This window comes from Phascolarctos cinereus, unplaced genomic scaffold, assembly GCF_003287225.1.
Source record: "Phascolarctos cinereus isolate Bilbo 61053 unplaced genomic scaffold, phaCin_HiC Scaffold_8;HRSCAF=390, whole genome shotgun sequence".
NCBI lineage: Eukaryota > Metazoa > Chordata > Mammalia > Diprotodontia > Phascolarctidae > Phascolarctos > Phascolarctos cinereus.
Genome location: NW_027556291.1, coordinates 42,554,841 through 42,576,869, shown reverse-complemented (window position 1 = coordinate 42,576,869; position 22,029 = coordinate 42,554,841). Strand labels below are relative to the sequence as shown.

At 39.8% G+C, this 22,029-nt stretch overlaps 1 long non-coding RNA gene across 1 annotated transcript in view; it reads left to right on the top strand.

Annotated features, from left to right (window-relative positions):
* Positions 1-972: 972 nt before the first annotated feature.
* Positions 973-22,029, top strand: part of LOC144455026 (uncharacterized) — a 49,970-nt gene continuing 28,913 nt past the window's right edge. Inside the window, exon 1 of the long non-coding RNA XR_013483657.1 lies at positions 973-22,029. This exon is cut by the window's right edge and continues 20,449 nt beyond it. This is a non-coding gene — a long non-coding RNA (uncharacterized LOC144455026).

The window sequence follows — 22,029 nt, the reverse complement described above, 5'->3', positions numbered from 1 at the left end:
CACATTTTCTCAAATCTCTTCCAGCATCAACATCCTTAGTCATCACAATTGCAGTGCATGTACTTTCAGTTTTTGGTATTTTCCTCTCCAGGTTGCTCTCCTAACCTTCCAGATTTTCCCTATCATGCCATAGCACCCTTATCACCCTAGAAGGTCACTCCATGCCGGAGCTCCTCACACTGGAAGTAGATTCCACTGCTGGGCTCTTCCTCTGATTGGTTGCTTCCTGCCACAGCCTCCATTTTAAGGAAAATGCCCAGGCCAGCCATGTCTTCATTCCTCCCTGAGCTCCACTCCTGACTCTCTAGACTTTCTCCATCATTCCACAGCAGCCTCGTCACCCTGGACGTTCAGTCTGCCTGACGTTGAACTGGAAGTAGATCTCACTGCTGGGTGCTTCCTCTGATTGGAGGGTTCCTGCCAGAACCACCATTTTAAGGAAAATGCCCAGGCCAGCCATGTCTTCATTCTTCCCTGAGCTCCACTCCTGACTTTCTAGACTTTCTCCATCATTCCACAGCAGCCTCATCACCCTGGAAATTCAGTCTCCCTGACCTTGAACTGGAAGTAGATCCCACTGCTGGGCTCTTCCTCTGATTGGTTGCTTCCTGCCAGAACCACCATTTTTCAGAAAAGTGACCATGCCAGCCATGTCTTCATGCTGCCCTGAGCTCTACTCCTGACTCTCTAGACATCTCTGTCATGCCTCAGCAGCCTCGTCACCCTGGACGTTCACTCTGCCTGACTTTGAACTGGAAGGAGATCCCACTTCTGGGCTCTTCCTCTGATTGGTTGCTTCCTTTCAGAACCACCATTTTCAGGAAAGTGCCCAGGCCAACCATGTTTACATTCCTCCCTGAGCTCTACTCCTGATTCTCTAGACATCTCTGTCATGCCTCAGCAGCCTTGTCACCCTGGACATTCAGTCTGCCTGACCTTGAACTGGAAGCAGATTCCACTGCTGGGCTCTTCTCTGATTGGATGGTTCCTGCCAAAGCTTCCATTTTCAGGAAAATGCCCAGGCCAGCCATGTCTTCATTCCTCCCTGAGCTCCACACCTGACTTTGTAGCCTACTCTGTCATACCATAGCAGCCTCGTCACCCTGGACATTCAGTCTCCCTGACCTTGAACTGGAAGGAGATCCCACTGCTGGGCTCTTCCTCTGATTGGTTGCTTCCTGCCAGAACCACCATTTTCAGGAAAGTGACCACTCCATCCATGTCTACATTCCTCCCTGAGCTCCATTCCTGACTCTCTAGACATCTCTGTCATGCCTCAGCAGCCTCGTCACCCTGGATGTTCAGTCTGCCTGACCTTGAACTGGAAGGAGATCCCACTGCTGGGCTCTTCCTCTGATTGTCTGCTTCCTGCCAGAGCCACCATTTTCAGGAAAGTGACCACTCCATCCATGTCTTCATTCTTCCCTGAGCTCCACTCCTGACTCTCTAGACATCTCTGTCATGCCTCAGCAGCCTCGTCACCCTGGACATTCAGTCTGCCTGACCTTGAACTGGAAGCAGATTCTACTGCTGGGCTCTTTCTCTGATTGGATGGTTCCTGCCAAAGCTTCCATTTTCAGGAAAATGCCCAGGCCAGCCATGTCTTCATTCCTTCCTGAGCTCCACACCTGACTTTGTAGCCTACTCTGTCATATCATAGCAGTCTCATCACCCTGGACATTCAGTCTGCCTGATCTTAAACTGGAAGCAGATCCCACTGCTGGGCTCTTCCTCTGATTGGTTGCTTCCTGCCAAAGCTTCCATTTTCAGGAAAGTGACCACTCCATCCATGTCTTCATTCTTCCCTAAGCTCCACTCCTGACTCTCTAGACATCTCTGTCATGCCTCAGCAGCCTCGTCACCCTGGACATTCAGTCTGCCTGACCTTGAACTGGAAGGAGATCCCACTTCTGGGCTCTTCCTCTGATTGGTTGCTTCCTGGAAGAACCACCATTTTCAGGAAAGTGCCCAGGCTGGCCATATCTTCATTCCTCCCTGAGCTCTACTCCTGACTCCCTAGACTTTCTCCATTATTCTACAGCAGCCTCATCACCCTGGATGTTCAGTCTGCCTGACCTTGAACTGCAAGTAGCTCCCACTGCTGGGATCTTCCTCTGATTAGATGGTTCCTGCCACAGCCTCCATTTTCAGGAAAATGCCCAGGCCAGCCATGACTTCATTCCTCCCTGTGCTCCATTCCTCATACTCTAGATTTCTCCATTATGCCACAGCAGCCTCATCACTCTGGAAGTTCAGTCTGCCTGACTTTGAACTGGAAGTAGATCCCACTGCTGGGTTCTTCCTTTGATTGGATGGTTCCTGTCACAGCCTCCATTTTCAGGAAAATGCCCAGGCCAGCCATGTCTTCATTCTTCTCTGAGCTCTACCCTTGACTCTCTAGACATCTCTGTCATGCCTCAGCAGCCTCGTCATCCTGGAAGTTCAATCTGCCTGACCTTGAACTGGAAGTAGATCCCACTGCTGGGATCTTCCTCTGATCGGTTGCTTCCTGGAAGAACCACCATTTTCAGGAGAGTACCCAGGCCAGCCATGTCTTCATTCCTCCCTGATCTCCTCTCCTTGCTCCCTAGACTTTCTCCGTCATTCCACAGTAGCCTCGTCACCCTGGAATTTCAGTCTGCCTGATCTTGAACTGGAAGTAGATCCCACTGCTGGGCTCTTCCTCTGATTGGATGGTTCCTGCCATAGCCTCCATTTTCAGGAAAATGCCCAGGCTAGCCATATCTTCATTCCTTTCTAAGCTCCATTCCTCATCTCTAGATTTCTCCATCATGCCATAGTAGCCTCATCACCCTGGACATTCAGTTTGCCTGACCTTGAACTGGAAGTAGATCCCACTGCTGGATTCCTCCTCTGATTGGATGGTTCCTGCCATAGTCTCCATTTTCAGGAAAATGCCCATGCCAGCCATGTCTTCATTCCTCCCTGAGTTCTACTCCTGACTCTGGATTTTTTCCATCATTCCACAGCAGCCTCATCACCCTAGACATTCAGCTTGCCTGACCTTGAACTAGAAGTAGATCCCACTTTTGGACTCTTCCTCTGACTGGTTGCTTCCTGCCAGAACCACCATTTTCAGGAAAGTGCCCAGGCCAGCCATGTCTTCATTCCTCCCTGTGCTCCACTCCTGACTCTTTACACATTATCCCCCATGCTAGAGAAACTTCTTCATTCTGGAAGTTTAATCTGTACTGGTCTCCCACTGGACATACCCTCTACCCTGTGGACCCTTTCTCTGATTGGTCAGTTCCTATAAGAAACTTCATTTTAAGGAAAGGCAGTCCGAGGTCAGCCATGTCTTCATTCCTCTCTTTGCCCCACTCTTGACTCTGAAAAGTTTCTTCATCATGCCACAGCAACTTTCTCATGCTGGGATTTCACTCTGCCCTGCAGCCTCATCACCTTGGAAGTTCATTCCTCATCTGACCTCACACTGGACATACCCTTTCTCTTATTGGTCTGTTCTCAGAACGTCTCCTCTCTAGGTTCTACTTCTGACTGCAGAATTTCTTCCCTATATCAAAGCAGTTTTCTAGCCTTGCAGGTTCACTTTGCCACTTGCTTCCCACCCTACAAATATATTCCAATACTTGGGGCCTTTTCTCTGATTAGTCAATTCCTGTCCAAACCTCCATTTTAATTAAATACTAGCTATTACTTCATTCCTCTTTGAGTTCTAATCCTGAGTCTCCAGACTTTCTCTATCATGTTATAGCAGCCTTCTTACCTTGGAAATGCATTCTGCCCCTATAGATTCTCACCCTGGAAATTCACTCCATCCCTAGATCTAGCCTAACTCTCATCCATCAGATTTCTAGCATCCGCATTTGGCTGGCTACATAGGACCAGCGATTTGCCATTTTCCATACTACTGACCTTGCTTTATAACAGAATGTCAAAAGTATTTCAGTCTTTTCCTTTAACACCACCTTCATTTCCAAATATATCCCTCCATATCGTCTACACAAATAGTCCTTACGTCATTGACTAAAACAAAAGCAGAAAAGGCACTTCAGCCAAAGTGATCCATCCATGAGCTTTTTCTGATTGTTTAGGTGATATTTCACACAAAAAGTCTTGGTACTCTATATTCAAACAAAACAGGTATTTTCTCTTAACTCTCCTCTAGGACCAAGATGATTGGTCATCATAATAACAAGGTGTACATTTTCTCTTTCTGGTGCTTTCTCTTGATAGTTTTATCATTCTTGAGGACCATCTCTCTGTATCAGTTCATGTCAGTTTTCCCATGCCTCCCTCTATCCTTCCTACTTCTACTTTTATACATTGCAGGAATTATAAGCGTCATTCCCAAAAACAGTATGTTGAAATATTCCCAATCAAGACGCCTCTCTGCTGCTTCTTGACATTACTCCCCTGGACTAAAACTAGAAACTCTCCAGATGCCATGTGACCCCATCTTCAATGAAGAAATAATGAATTCCTCCATTGGAAACGGACCAAAGACAGGGCTTCCATGCCTGGAGTTGGGAAGGGAAATTGACAAGGAAGCTTTAGATCTCTAACTCAACCTCTGACCTGGTTGGTTTCAAGGACTCACATTAGGCTAAGAGTATAAGACCGAAGACATGTCATTTCCCCTACTGTAGCCCTGCTAATTGACATCATGATGTAAAAACTTTTCTAATATCTTTTGTTTTGATATTACCTTCATTTCCAAATTTGTCTCTTTTCATCCTATCCAAAGATAGCCACAAAATATATCAAAGACAGAAACAAGAAAAGCAGGAGAAGCACATAACTTAACTATACATATAAGATGAGTATCCAAATCTTGGCTATATTCCATTCCCAAAGTCTTAGCCCTCTATAACTAAACAAAGTGAGTGTAATCAAACTCTGACCCAGCCAGGCTCTAGCACCCAAAGTGGACCAACAGCATAAAGCCAAGGACTTGTCATTTTCTGTAATTATGACCATGCTTCTTTATAAGATAATGCCAATATGCTTCTAATTTCTGTTGTTTTGATATCATTTTCATGACTAAACATATCTCTCCTGATCCCTTCACAAGCCAGAGAGCTAGACCTTGTATCAGAAAAGGAAAAAAAGTACATAAAAAGCACTTCAGAAATCATTTACACAAAAGCTATGATTGATCATTTAGGCCAGAGGTGTCAGACAAGTGGTCTTTGTGCTATTGGTGACCCACAACACTACCCAGTGCAACCCAAACCAGATTAAAATATAATTAGGAAATATTTAAACAAATAAAGAAAAATACAATAAAACACAGATAATATTACATTTTAAAACCAGGTCAATATGTAGCTTTTAGGAGTCCTTATGTATGGTTAAGTGGTCCCCATTTCTATTTCAGTTCAACACCAATGGTTAGGCAATGTTCCACACCCAATGTCCTGGAGCTCTATAGACAACCAAAGCAGGGACATTTTAACACACTGATCACACCACTTTGTTTTGCCAAAATTTCAAAAACATGTCTAATATCCTTTGTTTTGACATCACTCTCAATTCCATACATTTCCTTTCCAAACCCATATGCACAAAACCACCCATTATATCAAAGAATGAAACAAGACAGGAAGGAAAGTCATTTCAGCACAATTTGACCACACATAAGCTCTGTTTCAGTAGTTAGGAAATATTCTACAGCAAACTGCCACTGTTCTTTCTAAAGTGGGGTCCTTCTCTCCACTCTCACCCTGAAACAAGAATTTGGATCATTATAATTTTATTGCATTTAGTTTTGCCTTTAAGTGCTTTCCCTTAATATTTTTGGAGTCAGTATACACATGATTTTCCTTTCATGTTGAGCATTCCTCTGCTTCAATTCATGTTAGTCTTCTCATGACTATCCATTTTTCCAAATATCCTTCCTTATATTGCAGGAATTATGTGTTTCTTCATGTATCATAGTATACTGAGGTACCCCCAATTGATATGCCTCTACTTTGCTTCTTGACAGCAGCATCATGGATGAAACTTAGATACTTACCAAAGTTTATGTGACCACAGTCTCCAAATGAGGATAATGAATTCCCCACTGGGAATGGTCCTGAGCCAAGGCTGCTACTGCTGGAACTGGGAAGAGAAGTTCATCAAAGTAGTCTTACTTCTCAAGAAATAGCCAAACTATTACCCAGTCATTTTCTAGCACCAAAGTTGGACAACAGTATAGAGACTTGTCATTTTCCCTACAGAGCACTTTGATTCTTTATATCATAATGTGAAAACATTTCTATTATCTTTAGATTTCATGTCACCTTCATTTCCAAATATATCACTAGCTAGAGAGTCAAACACTGCATCAAAAAACAAAAAAAGAAATGTATTAAAGGCACTTTCAAAAATCACCTACACATCAACTGTGACTAACTGTTTCAGAAATATTCCATACCCAATGTCCCAGATCTCCATAGATAATCAAAGTAGGGGCATTTTACCCACTGATGACTCTGTTTCATTCATTCATTCAGAATGTCAAAAGTACTTTAATATCCATTATTTTGACATCATTTTAATTTCCAAACATATCATTCGTTATCCTGGATACAGGGAGCCAACTTTTATATAAAAAAAAACCCAAGAAATTAAGAATAGTCACTGCAACAAAATGTACACATACATGAGATATACCTGAACATTTAGGTAATATTCCACAGTAAACACACCACTCTATACTCAATCAAAGTGGATTCATTCTTTAAGTATGCTTCGATCAGCATTCAGACTCCATCACTTCTTTCTCTGGAGGGGGATAGCATTTTTTTTATCACAAGTCCTTCATAAGTGTATTAGATCATTATATTGCTGAAAATAGCTAAGTTATTCACAGATGATCATCATATAATGTTGCTGTTACTATATATGATATTCTCCTGGTTCTGCTCCTTTCAGTTTGCATCAGTTCATGTAAGTCTTTCCAGGTTTTTCTGAGAGCATCCCGCTTGTCATTTCTTTTTTTTTTTTTAATTTAAATTTATTTATTTTTAGTTTTCAACATTTACATCCATAAGATTTTGAATTCCACATTTTCTCCCCATCTCTCCCCACCCCTCACCCCAAGATGGCATATAATTTGATATAGGCTCTACATATACATTCATATTAAACCTATTTTCACATTAGTCATGTTGTAAAGAAGAATTAGAACTAATGGGAGAAATCACAAAAAAGAAGAAATAAAAGAGAGAGAGAGAGAGAGAAGAGAGAGAGAGAGAGAGAGAGAGAGAGAGAGAGAGAGAGAGAGAGCAAATAATATGCTTCGATCTGCATTTAGACTCCATAGTTCTTTACCTTGATGTGGACAGCATTTTCCATCATGAGTCTTTTGGATTTGTCTTAGATCCTTGCGTTACCAAGAAGAGATAACTCTGTCAAAGTTAGTCATAGCACAATGTGGTTGTTGCTTTGTACAATGTTCTCCTGGTTCTGCTCACCATCAGTTCATATAAGACTTTCCAGGTTTTTCTGAACTCTACTTGCTCATCATTTCTTATAATATAATAGTATTCCATCATATTCATACAGCACAGCTTGTTCAGTCATTCCCCAACTGATGGGTATCCCTTAAATTTTCAATTCTTTGCCACCACTAAAAAAGCTGCTATAAATATTTTTGTACATATAAGTCCTTTTCCTTTCTGTTTTTTATCTCTTTAGGATACAGACCTAGTAGTAGTATTGTGTAGTCAAAAGGTATGCATGGAAACAAATTCTTAGTAGCAAACACAACTGGCTAACAATTCCACACTAGGGAAATTTCATTTTGCCTAGAATAGACCCTGCCTTGACTTCAGATTCCCCTCACATTTCTCATTAATTTTACTTTAATTTGGCCTTCTTTTGCAAATATTTCTATTGATATCTTTCCTTATCCAGAGAGCCAAAAATGGAATCCAAGAATGGAAAAAAAAAATACAATGAAATATTGTTCCAGAAAATCAGGCACACATAATCTGAGATTGACATTTTCAATCTTACTACGTATGTAATGTCCCAGAGCTGAACAGATTATGAAAGGTGGGGCATTTTATCCACTAATAAAACTTTTTTGTCATTAGAGAATGTCAATGGAGCTACCAGTGTCCAATAATTTGGAAACATATTTAATTCCCAACATACCCTTTGACATTTTGTAACCTGAGGCCAAAAATTTAGATAAAAATAAAATTTAAATGTCCCTTTCCAAAAAGCCTTCAGACCATCTAACCCTCAGCAAATATTTAGCGGACCTTTTGGCATTATTTAACAAATAATGTCACAGAAATCTATACACTAGCAAAGGAGGAAGGAGTCTTTTTTAAAATTACTCATTTCTGGGATTATAGTTATATGCAGAATAAGTTAATGGCAGCGAATTTTTTTAATTTTATCAATTATGAACGGATATAATAATGTATTTTTCTCTTTTTAAAAACATTCCTTTATATTAATTTACTTCAACCTACTATTTCCACTCCATCATTCCTATTATGCTTGCTAATGTTCACTTGTTACTGATTGCAATTCCATATAACACTATGAGGAGTAAACTGAAAATCCAAATGCTTCTAACATTCTTTTCCCAAAAGGTAGCAGAGAATAGTGACATACCATAGGACACTAAGCCACTCTAAAATCCAAGAGCTTTCAACCTCAATGGCTAGGCTGGGTGGTGGAAAAACCAAAGGCAACCTATGACACCCCAGAGCCCACAGGCCATACAGAGCTAAATGGTTCCCTATTGCAGAGAGGTGAGAGGCCAGGTAGCCCTGGTTGGAAGTCAAAAAAAGAATTCAGGGAAAGTTTCAGTTCTCCAATTCAACCTACATATGGAACAAATTTTCTCTAGCAAAAACACTTTGGAACCACTGGCTACAGGTCATTTTGTTTAAAGACGACCCATTTTTTATTTCCTATTTGCCCCATATTTGTTATTCATATAATTTTACTTTATAATTATAAATGATTCACTCATTATGGCCTATGCAAAAAGCCATATATGGTAAGAAGAATTATAAGTATGTCCGGAAAGAATGTTCCAGAAAATAAGGTACATATCACATAGGACTGATATTTTCATTCTTACTACAGAAGCTGTACCCCAAGGCTGAACAGACACTGAAAAACAGGGTTTTATATTAAATAATGAACCTCATTTGTTAGGAGAAAAAGTCGGCCAAACTACTGTATCCAGTTATATAAAAAAAATAGATTCCAAACACGTCCTTTGCCATCTTATAATCTAAGACCAAAATGAAAAATCAAAATAAAACTTAATGGGTAATAAAAATACATATATAAAGAAATTTAGAAAAGTCATCAGTATACCTTGTTCTCATAAAAGTTTGAGCCAACAGTTTAATCATGATGGCTGGCTCTGACAGTCAAAGAAATCTTACTTTATAAACATGAAAATATTCCTTCATGACACTATCCTCAAGGATAACAAAGAGCCTGATTTAATGATTTTAAAATTCGCTTTCTCATTTTAAATGATAAATTTCACTTAAATTTATACAATCTTTTCCTGTATTGCTTTGTATTTTGTTACATCAATTTACTTCAGTCTTCTGATGTTTTACTTTGTGCTCCTGCTCAGGATGCTTTCTGATACTTCCTTCCTTAATGGTTGCCTTGACCTACCACACTTTGGGGAGGCACCTTTCAATCGAAAGTCTCCTAACACACATTTTCCCAACATGGATTCAAGCAGTCCCTAAGTTGATGGCCCTCTTCCCAAGCCTCTCTCCATCCCTTAAGGCATCTTCTCTCATAGCAGAGAAGTGACGGGTTTAATAATGTACCATAGGATGACCAGGCGCTCTGAAATCCAAGAGCTTCCTGCCTTTGTGGCTAGCCTGGGCCCAGATAACATCTTACGCACACTACTACATACCAGTATCCACAACCAATATATGGAGAGCAAAGATTCTCCATTAGGTAGAGCTGGGAGGCCAGGCAGTCCAGGCAAGAACTGGGAAGAGGAATTCCTATAACGAATCTCAAATCTCCATTACTCCTGGGGAACAAATTCTTTTGAGCAAACACAGTTGGCCAAGAGCTGCCCATGGGATATTTCATTTTCCCTACAGGTGACGCCTTCTTGCTTTCCTTTTTCCTCCATTTTTCTCACTTGTGTTATCTTAATTTGGCCTAGAATTTCAAGTATCTCCTTTATTTTTACCTATCCAGAGAGCCAGTCATGATATCTTAAAAAGCAGCATTTCATGAAAGGCATTTAAGGAAAAATAGTTACACGTCAGGTGACACTGCTAGGTTCATTCATATGCCATCTGCAATATCCCAGACCTGAATAGCCAACAAGAAGAGAGGCCCTATGTCCACTCATGACACCCTTATTTAAAAAGACAATGTAAAAGAGACTTTAAATCTCCATTAATTTGAGATCAAATTCAATTCTAAACTTATCCTTTGCCATCTTCTAATCTGAGACTCAAATGTACAACCAAAATGAAACTTCCTTAGGCATGAAGGAAAAATGAAAGAATGAATGAAAGGAAGGAAAGAAACAAAAGAAAGAAGTAAAGAAAGGGGAAAAAAAAAGAAAAGCCATCAGCATTTCTAGCCTTCACCACAGTGTTAGCTGATGATTTCATTATGATACAATAGCCAAAGAAATAACACTTTAGAACACACAAAAACTTATGCATTCCTTCCCAAAACTCTCCCCAAGGATAAATTTATTCAAGATAATTTTATGACATTAATTTTCCCTTCTTTTTTGTAAAATTCAATTTTCATTTGAGTTTAGACCATCTTTACCTCAATTTCTGATTATCCTTTTAAATCATTTTATTTCAGTCTTCTAATTTCTCTCTTCCTCATCATCCTCAGTATACTTTCTGATACCTCATTTCTTAATGGTTGTCTTGACACACCAGTGTATATAAAATCACCCTCAGATCCAAGTCCTTCTAACACTCCCTTTTCCAACATGGCTCCAAGAAATCTCTGTATTATTCCCAGCCTTTCAAGGTCTCTCTCCATCCTGCAAAGCATACTGTCTTGTATAAAATGAATGCGTTTGACGCTGTACCATAGGATACTAAGCCACTCTCAAATCCAAGAGCTTCTACCCTCAACTGCTACCCTGCCTTCATGCATAATCACAGGCATTCCACCATCTCCCAGTGACCACAGCCCATATCGGGAAGTAAATGATTTCTCATTGTAAAGAGTTGGGAGGCCAGGCAGCCCTGGATGGAAGAAGGAGGAGGAAATCAGGGAAAGATTCACAGCCCTCCACATCAACCTTCATCCAGAACAAAGTCTAGCAAAAACAAATGGCCAGCAGTTCCAGCTGGCAACATTTCATTTGACCTACACATGACCCATTTTTGATTTCCTATTTCCCCCATATTTTTCACTTATTGGTTTTAGTTTAGTCCTCATTGACAAATATCTTCATTCATCTTTACCTATGCAAAAAGCCAGGTATGGAATCTAGGAATGAAACAGAATTTCCAGAAAGACTATTTCAGAAAAATTAGCTACATATCACCTGGGACTAATAGTTTCATTCTCTCTATGGAAGCTCTGTCCCACAACTGAATAGAAAAGGAAATGTCAGGCATTTTGTCTACAAATGAACTGTGTTCCTTTACAAAGAACGTCAGCCAAACTACTAATATCCAGTAATTTGAAGAGACATTCGATTCCAAATGTATCCTTGAATGTCCTGTAATTTGAACACCAAATTTGGATCAAAGTGAAATGCCAATGCCCTCTTCCCCATACCCCCAAAAGCATGGAGATAATCCTACTCTGCTCATAACTTTAGTAGAACTTTATGCAATTTTTGAATGTCTGGCGCCCTAAAACTCTCAAGCCAAGCAAAACGGGAATTCCATCTCCCTTCACACTTCTTGGAGAACATCCTGGCACAGCCTCAGTTTATAGCATTAAATTTCACCTGTTCAGTTTTTATTTTATAGATGATATATTAATTTCAAAAACTATTGTCCTCTTTTCTCAAAAATACTGCTTCATATAAATTAATTTGTGCCCCTCCACATGTCTCCATCATTCTTACTATCTCATCTGGTATTTCATTTGTTATTGGTTGAAATTCCATACCCCACGTTCAAGAGTCACTACAAATCCTGGTGGTTCCCAAACCCCTTTTCCAAAACAGGTTTAGGCAATCTATCAGTTAATTTCAGTGTTCCCAGCCCTCTCTCCATCCTTGAAAGCATCCTGTCTTATACTAGAGAAGTGATGTGCTTAACAACACACCTTAGGATAATGAGGGGCTCTTCAATTGTGAGAGCTGCCTGCCTCCTTACTTACCATGGGCTCTCACAAAATCTTAGGCATCCTACCACATACAAGTGTCCAGAAGCGCTATATGGAGGGGAAAGATTCTTCATTAGAGAGAGTTGAGAGGCTAGGCAGTCCAGGCAAGAACTGGGAAGAGGAATTCCTGTAAAGAATCTCAAATCTCCATTACTCTCAACTTGAGGAACAAATTCTTTTGAGCAAGCATAGTTGGCCAAGAATTGCCCAGAGGGGACGTTTCATTTCCCTGTAGGTGATGTCTTCTTGCTTTCCTTTTTCCTCCATGTTTCTCACTAATTTTATCTTAATTTGGCCTAGATTGTCAACTACCTCCTTCGTTTTAGCCATCCATAGTGCCAGACATGATATCTAAAAAAGCAGCATTTCATGAAAGGAAAAGCAGTTACATGGAAGGTGACACTGCCAGGTTCATTCATATTCCATCTGCCATGTCCCAGACCTGAATAGCCAACAAGAAGAGAGGCCTTGTGTCCACTCATGATGCCCTTATTTCAAACTAGAATCCATCAATTTGAGATAAAATTCAATTCTAAACTTATCCTTTGCCATCTTCTAAATCTGAGACTGAAATATGCAATAAAAATGAAACTTAAAAGGTATGAAGGAAAGAAAGAAACAGAAAGGAAGAGTCAAGTCATAAGCCTTTCTAGCCTTCACCACCATGTTAGCGATGCTTTCATCATGATCCAATAAGCAAAGATATAACACTTTAGAACATATGAAACCATGTACATTCCTTCCCAAAACTCTCCCCCCAAAGATAACAAACTTAATCAGCATAGTTTTATGACATTAAACTTCCCTTTTTTGCAAATTCAATTTTCATTTGTGTTCAGACCATCTTTTCCTCAATTTCTGATTATTCTTTTATATAATTTTATTTCAGTCTTATGATTTCCTCTTAATCCTAAGCATGCTTCCTGATACCTCATTTCTTAATAGTTGCCTTGACATACCAGAGTAACCAGAGTCACTCAGAGTCAATCCTTCCAACACCCCCTTTTCCAACATGGATTCAAGAAATCTCTAAGTGGATCCCAGTGTTTCAAGGACTCTCTCCATCCTGCAAAGCATACCCTCTTGTATAGAATGAATGTGTTTTTTGCTGTACCATAGAATACTAAGCCACTCTCAAATTCAAGAGCTTCCACCCTCAACTGCTACTCTGCTTTCATGCATAATCATAGGCCTGCCATCACCTCCCAGTGTTCCCAGCCCATGTCAAGAGGTAAATTATTCCCCATTGCAGAGAATTGGGAGGCCAGGCAGCCCTGGCTGGAAGAGGGGAGAGGAAATCAGGGAATGATTCACAGCTCTCCACATCAACCTTCATCCAGAACCAAGTCTAGCAAAAACAATTGGCCAGCAGCTCCACCTTGTGACATTTCATTTAACCTATAGGTGACCCATTTCTGATTTCCTATTTCCTCCATATTTCTCAGTTATTGAATTTTAACTTAGCCCTCAATGACAAAAATCTTCATTCATCTTTTCCTGTGCATAAAGCCAGATATGGAACCCAAGAATGAAACAGAATTTCCAGAAAGACTGTTTCAGAAAAATCTGCTAATATCACCTGTAACTGACATGTTCATTCTCCCTATGGAAGCTGTGTCCCACAGCTGGATAGACAAATCCTAGTACTTCCCAAACTACTTTTCCAAAAGAGGGTTAGGCAATTTGCAGGTTAATTTCAGTCTTCTAGGACTCTCTCCATGGTTAAAAGCATCCCCTTTTATACTAGAGAAATGATGTGCTTAATAACACACCTTAGGATAATGAGAGGGCTGAGAAGAATTGATGCAACAATCCCAGTTCTCCTTTACTCACAACATTGGGAATGATTTTTTTTTAATAGAACCCAATTGTTTAGGATCTGCCCACTGGGGCCATTTCATTTTGCTCACAGATTATCCCTTATTGATTTCCCTTTTTCCTCCACACATCTCACTTATTTAATTTTAATTTGATCTTCATTTTCAAATCCTTGTCTCATTTTTGCCTTTCCAGAGAACCAGACATGACATCAAAAATTAAGATCAGTTACACATGAGGGGACATGACAAGTTTCTTTCATATTCCATACACCATTTCTAAGACCTGAATAGCCAAAAAAATAAGGTGCCACATTTTGTCCACTAATGGCACCATTTCTTCACACTAGAATGCAAGCCAGATTATCACTAGCTATTGATTTGAAGCAAATTCAATTCTAAACACATCCTTTCCCATCTTATAATCTGAGACCCAAATGTGAACTCAAAATGAAACTTCATAGGCAAAAGATCAATAAACAACCAAAAAACATAAATAACTGAATAAAATACTTAGAAAAAGCCATCAGACTATCTTGGTGTCCTCAGAGTTTGAACTGATGGTTTGTTTATGATCCCACAACCAAAGAATTCCCACTATATAAGCATGAAAACACGTATATTCCTTCTAAACACTCTCCTCAAGGACAACAAACTTACTCAGCCTAATTTTCTGACTTTAAAACCTCCTTCCTCATTTTAAAATATAATTTTCCCTTAGTATGATATGAACTTTTCCTGTATTTCTTTTGGTTTTTTGTTTTGTTTTGTTTTGTTTTTTTGGTGAGGTTATTGGGGTTAAATGACTTTCCCAGGGTGTCACACAGCTAATAAGTGTCAAGTGACTAGTCAGAGACCGGGTTTGAACTCAGGTCCTCCTGACTCCAGGGCTGTTGCTCTATCCACTGAGCCACCTAGCTGGCCCTCCTGTATTTCTTTGTAATTTTTTGTATCAATTTATCAGTCTTCTGATTTTTCTCTTCCTGCTCTTGCTCAGTATGCTTTCTGATACTTCCTTCCTTAATGGTTGCCTTGACCTACCACACTTTGGGGAAGCACCCTACAATTCAACATTTTCCAGCACATATTTTTCTAACATGGGTTCAAGCAGTCCCTAAGTTGATGGCCATCTTCCCAGGCCTCTCTCCATCCTTTAAAGCATCCTCTCTCATCCCAGAGAAGTGATGGGTTTAATGACGTACCATAGGATAACCAGGCACTCTAAAATCCAAGAGCTTCCTGCCTTTGTGGCTAGCCTGGGCCCAGATAACATCTTACGCACACTACTACATACCAGTATCCACAACCAATATATGGAGAGCAAAGATTCTCCATTAGGTAGAGCTGGGAGGCCAGGCAGTCCAGGCAAGAACTGGGAAGAGGAATTCCTATAATGAATCTCAAATCTCCATTACTCCCAATCTGGGGAACAAATTCTTTTGAGCAAACACAGTTGGCCAAGAACTGCCCACAAGGGTTGTTTCATTTTCCCTACAGGTGATGCCTTCTTGCTTTCCTTTTTCCTCCATGCTTCTAACTTATTTTATCTTAATTTGTCCTGGATTGGCAAATATCTCCTTCATTTTTACCTATCCAGAGAACCAGACATGATATCTAAAGGAAGAAGCATTTCATGAAAGAGTTTTAAGGAAAATCAGTTACATGTCAAGTGACACTGCCAGTTTTATTCATATTCCATACTTAATGTCCCAGATGTAAATAGCCAACAAGAAGAGGGGTTTTGTGTGCACTCATGATGCCCTGATTCAAAACAAGAATATGAACTTGACTTTAAATCTCCATTAATTTGATATCAAATTCAATTCCAAATTTATCCTTTGCCATCTTCTAATCTGAGATTCACATGTACAATCAAAATGAAACTTCCTAAGTATGAAGGAAAAAAGAAACAAAGAACGAAAGAGTGAAAGGAAGGAAGGACAGATGGAAGAGAGTGAGGAAGGAAGAAAGGAAAGATGGAAAGCAGCAAGGAAGAAAGGAAGGAAAGAAGGGAGGAAGGATGGAAAGAAAAGGAAAAGAAGCCATTAGCCTTCCTGACTTTTGCTACTGTGTTAGCTAATGGTTTCATCATGAACTACAACCAAAGAAATAACACTTTAGAACATAAGAAAGCATGTATATTCCTTCCCAAACCTCCTAGGGATAGCAAACTTACTCAGCATAATTTTCTGACATCAAATTTCCCTTCTTTTTTGTAAATTCAATTTTCATTTGAATTTATACAATCTTTTCCTCAATTTCTGATTATCCTTTTACATCATTTTATTTCAGTCTTCTGATTTCTCTCTTCTTCCTCATCCCCAGTGTGCTTTCTGATACTTCATTCCTTAATGGTTGCCTTGACATACCGGCATACCCAGAATCATCCTTACATCTAGTCCTTCCAACACCCCCTTGTCCAACATGGCATCAAGACATTTCAGATTTGATCCCAGTTTTTCAAGGCCTCTCTCCATCTGCAAAGCATACTCTCTTGTATAGAATGAATGTGTTTGATGCTGTACCATAAAATACTAAGCCACTCTCTGGCCTCGACTGTTACCCCACCTTCATGCAAAATCATAGGCCTATCACCACCTCCCAGTATTCCCATCCCACATTGAGAGGTAAATGATTCCCCACTGCAGAGAGTTGGGAGGCCAGGCAGCCCTGGCTAGAAGAGGGAAGAGGAAGTCGGGGAATGATTCACAGCTCTTCACATCAACCTTCATCCAGAACAAAGTCTAGCAAAAACAATTTGCCAGCAGCTCAACGCTGGCGACATTTCCTTTGTCCTATACATGACTCATTTTTTATGTCCTATTTCCCCCATGTTTCTCATTTATTGATTTTAATTTAGCCGTCATTGACAAATATCATTGACAAATTCATCTTTACCTATGCAAAAAGCCAGGTATGGAATCCAGGAATGAAACAGAATTGCCAGAAAGACTGTTCCAGAAAAATCAGCTCTATCACCTGGGACTAAAATTCTCATTCTCTCTATGGAAGCTCTGTCCCACAGCTGAATAGACAAGGAAACTTGGGACACTCTATCCACTAAAGAACCCTTTTCTTTCATGGAGAATGTCAGCCAAACTGACAATATCTAGTAATTTGAAAAGACATTCGATTTCAAACATATCCTTGGATATCCTATAATCTGAACCCCAAATTTAGATCAAATTGAAATGCAAATGCCCTCTTCCCCATGCCCCCCAAATCATGGAGACAATCCCACTCTGCTCATAACTTTAGCTGAAACTTGTGCAATTTTTGAGCCACTGGCACCCTAGAACTCGTTCAAGCTGAGCAAAACAGGGGAATTCCATCTCCCTTCTTGGAGAACATCCTGGCACAGCCTCGGTTTATAGCATTAAATTTCACCTGTTCAGTTTTTATTTTATTGATGCTGTTTTAATTTAAAAATATATTGTCTTCTTTCATTAAAAAAAATATTGCTTCATATAAATTGATTTGTGCCCCTCCATTTGTCTCCATCATTTTCACTATCTCATCGGATATTTCATTCATTTTTGGCTGAAATTCTATACCCCTTGTTCAGGAGTCACTGCAAATGCTAGTGCTTCCCAAACTACTTTTCCAAAACGTGTCTAGGCAAACACTAAGGTAATTTCAGTCTCCCCACGCCTCTGTCCATCCTTGAAAGCATCCTCTCTTATACTAGAGAAGTGATGGGCTTAACAACACACCTTAGGATAATAAGGGGCTCTTCAATGTGAGAGCTGCCTGCCTCCTTACTTACCCTGGGCTCAGGCAAAATCTTAGGCAAACAACCATGTACAAGTGTCCAAAATTGCTATATGGAGGGAAAAGCTCCCCCATTACCTATTGTTGAAGGACAAGCAGCCCTGGCCATACCTAGGAATGAGCAGTGGTGCAATGAATCTCAGTTCTCTCTAACTCCCAAGACTGGGAACAAATCCTTTTGAGTGAACCCAAATGGCCAAGAGCTACCCACTAAGCCATTTCATTTTGCCCACAGGTGACCCTTCTTCATTTCCTTTTTCCTCCCCACATCTCAATTATTTTATTTTAATTTGGCCCTCATTTTCAAATCTTTTTCTCATTTTTGCCTATCTAGAGAGCCAGACATGATATCAGACATGAAGAAGCATTTCATTAAATGCTTTTCAGGAAGATCAGTTACAGGCAAGGGGACACTGCCAGGTTTCTTCATACTCCATACAGCATCTCCAAGACCTGAATAGCCAACAACAGGTGTCTCATTTTGTCCACTAATGGGGCCATTTCTTAATACTAGAATGCAAACCAGACAATCGCTATCTACCAATTAGAAAGCAAATTCAGTTCCAAACACAGCCTTTCTCATCTTGTAATCTGAGACCTAAATGTGAAATCAAAATGAAATTTCATCGGCAAAAACATCAATAAACAAAAATATGAATAACCAAATAAGATACTTAGAAAAAGCCATCAGACTATCTTCCTGACCTCAGAGTTTGAGGTAATGGTTTGCTCATGATCCCACAACCAAAGAACTCCTACTTTATAAGCATGAAAGCATGTCTATTCCTTAACAACACTCTCCCCAAGGATAACAAATTTACTCAGCCTAATTTTCTGACTTTAAAACTCCCTTCCTCATTTTAAAATATAATTTTATCTTAATTTGATACAACCTTTTCCTGTTTTCTTCTTATTTTCATATTGATTTATATTAGTCTTCTGATTTTTCTCTTCCTTCTCCTGCTCAGTACACTTTGTGATACTTCCTTTCTTAATGGTTGCCTTGACATACCACACTTTGGGGCGGCACCCTACAATCCAACATCTTCCAGCACACATTTCTGCAACATGGATTCAAGCAGTCCCTAAGTTGATGGCTATCTTCCCAGGCCTCTCTCCATCCTTTAAAGCATCCTCTCTCATCCCAGAGAAGTGATGGGTTTAATGATGTACCATAGGATGACCAGATATTCTGAAATCTAAGAGCTTTCTATCTTTGTGACTAGCCTGGGCCCAGATAACATCTTACGCACACTACTACATACCAGTATCCACAACCAATATATGGAGAGCAAAGATTCTCCATTAGGTAGAGCTGGGAGGCCAGGCAGTCCAGGCAAGAACTTGGAAGAGGAATTCCTGTAACACATCTCAAATCTCCACTACTCCCAACCTGGGGAACAAATTCTTTCAAGCAAACACAGTTGGCTAAGAGCTGCCTACAGGAGACACTTCATTTTCTCTAAAGGTGGCACCTTTTTCCTTTCCTTTTTCCTCCACTTTTCTCAATTGTTTTATCTTAATGTGGCCTAAAATCTCAAATATGTCTTTCATTTTTACCTATCCAGAGGGCCAGACATGATATCTAAAAGAAGGAGCATTTCATGAAAGGCTTTTAAGGAAAAACCATTACATGTCAGGTGACACTGCCAGTTTCATTCATATTCTATCCACTTTGTCCCAGACCTAACTAGCCAACAAGAAGGGGGCCTTGTGTCCACTCATGATGCCCTTATTTAAAAGTAGTATGTGAAAAAGACTTTAAATCTCCATTAATTTGAGATTATATTCAATTCTAAACTTATCATTTGCCATCTTCTAATCTGAGACTGAAATGTCCAATGAAAATGAAACTTCCAAAACATGAAGGAAGGAAGGAAGGAAAGAATAAAAGGAAGGAATGAAGGAAGAAATAGAAAGAGAAAGAAAGAAAGAAAGAAAGAAAGAAAGAAAGAAAGAAAGAAAGAAAGAAAGAAAGAAAAGAAAGAAAATGAGGCCATCAGACTTTCTGTCCTTTACCACAGTGTTAGCTGTTTGTTTCATCATGATCAAACAATGAAAGAAATAAAACTTCACAACATATGAAAGCATGTACATTCCTTCCCAAACCTCCCACAGAAAACAAATTTAATCACCATTATTTTATGACATTAAATTTCTGTTCTTTTTACAAATTCAATTTTCCGTTTGAGTTTATACAATCTTTTCCTTAATTTCTGATTATCCTTTTATATAATTTTATTTCAGTCATCTGATTTCTCTCTTCCTCCTTGTCCCCAGTATGCTTTCTGATCCCTCATTTCTTAATGGTTGCCTTGACATGCCAGTGTGTATAGAGTCACCCTCAGATCCAAGTCCTTCTAACATCCCCTTTTCCAACATGGTTTCAAGACATTTCAGAGTTGATTCCAGTCTTTCATAGCCTCTCTCCATCCTGCAAAGCATACTCTTTTATATGGAATGAATGTGTTTGACGCTGTACCAAAAGATGCTAAGCCACTCTCAAATCAAAGAGCTTCCACCCTCTACTGCTACCCTGCTTTCATGTAAAATCATAGGCCTGCCACCACCTCCCACTGTTTCTAGCCCATATCGAGAGGTAAATGATCCCCCATTGCAGAGAGTTGGTAGGGCAGGCTGCCATGGCTAGAAGAGGAAAGAGGAAATTGGGGAATGATTCACAGCCCTCCACATCAACCTTCATTCAGAACAAAGTCTAGCAAAAACAATTTGCCAGCAGCTCCACCCTGGAAATATTTCCTCTGTCCTATACATGACCCATTTTTGATTTCCTATTTCCCCCATATTTCTCATTTATTATATTTAATTTAGCTCCCATTGACAAATATGTTCATTCATCTTTACCTATGCAAAAAACCAGATACGGAATCCAGGAATGAAATAGAATTTCCAGAAAGACCGTTCCAGAAAAATCAGCTGTATATTACCTGGGACTGACACGTTCATTCTCCCTATGGAAGCTCTGTCCCACAGCTGAATAGACAAGGAAACCTAGGGCATTTTATCTGCTAAAAACCCCCTTCCTTTATGGAGAATGTCAGCCAAACTACCGCTATCTAGTAATTTGAAAAGATATTAGATTCCAAACATATCCTTGGATCTCCTGTAATCTGAACCCCAAATTTGGATCAAAATTAAATACAAATGCCCTCTTCCCCATGTCCCCAAAAGCATGGAGACAATCCACTCTGCTTATACCTGTAGTAGAACTTGATACAATTTTTGAGAGACTGGCACCCTAGAAACTCTTAAGCCTAGCAAAACACAGGAATTGCGTCTCCCTTCATACTTCTGGGATAACATCCTGGCACAACCTCAAGATTATACCACTAAATTTCACCTGTTCAGTTTTTACTTTATAAATGTTTTAATTTAAAAATATTGTCCTCTCTTGTTATTAACATTGCTTCATATGAAATGTTTTGTGCCCCTCCATTTCTCTCCATCATTCTCACTATCTCATCTGACATTTCATTCTTCAGTGGTTGAAATTTCATATTCCACATTCAGGAGGTACCTGCAAATCCTGGTGCTTCCCAAACCCCTTTTCCAAAATACTTTTTGCAAACAAGAAGGTAATTTCAGTCTTTGCAGGCCTTTCTCCATTCTTGAAAGCATCCCCTCACACTAGAGAAGTGATGCACTTAGTAACACACCTTAGGATGACAAGTGGCTCTTCAATCTGAGAGCTGCCTGCCTCCTTTCTTACCCTGGACTCAGCCATAATCTTAGACACACTACCACATGCCAGTTTCCACAAGCCTATAGGAAGGTAGAAGATTATCCTTTACATATACTTCAAGGTCAGGCAGCCCTGGCTAGACCTGGGAAGAACATGCAGAAAATCTCAGTTCTCCCTTACTCTCAGCATTGGGAACAAATTCTTTCAAGCAAACCCAATTGTCCAAGAGCTGCCCACTGGGGCCATTTCATTTTCCCCACAGGTGACCCTTTCTTGATTTCCTTTTTCCTCCACACACCTCACGTATTTTATTTTAATTTGGCCTTCGTTTTCAAATCTTTCTCTCATTTTTGGCCATCCAGAGAGCCAGACATGATATCAGACATGAAGAAGCATTTCATTAAATGCTTTTCAAGAAGATCAGTTACAGGC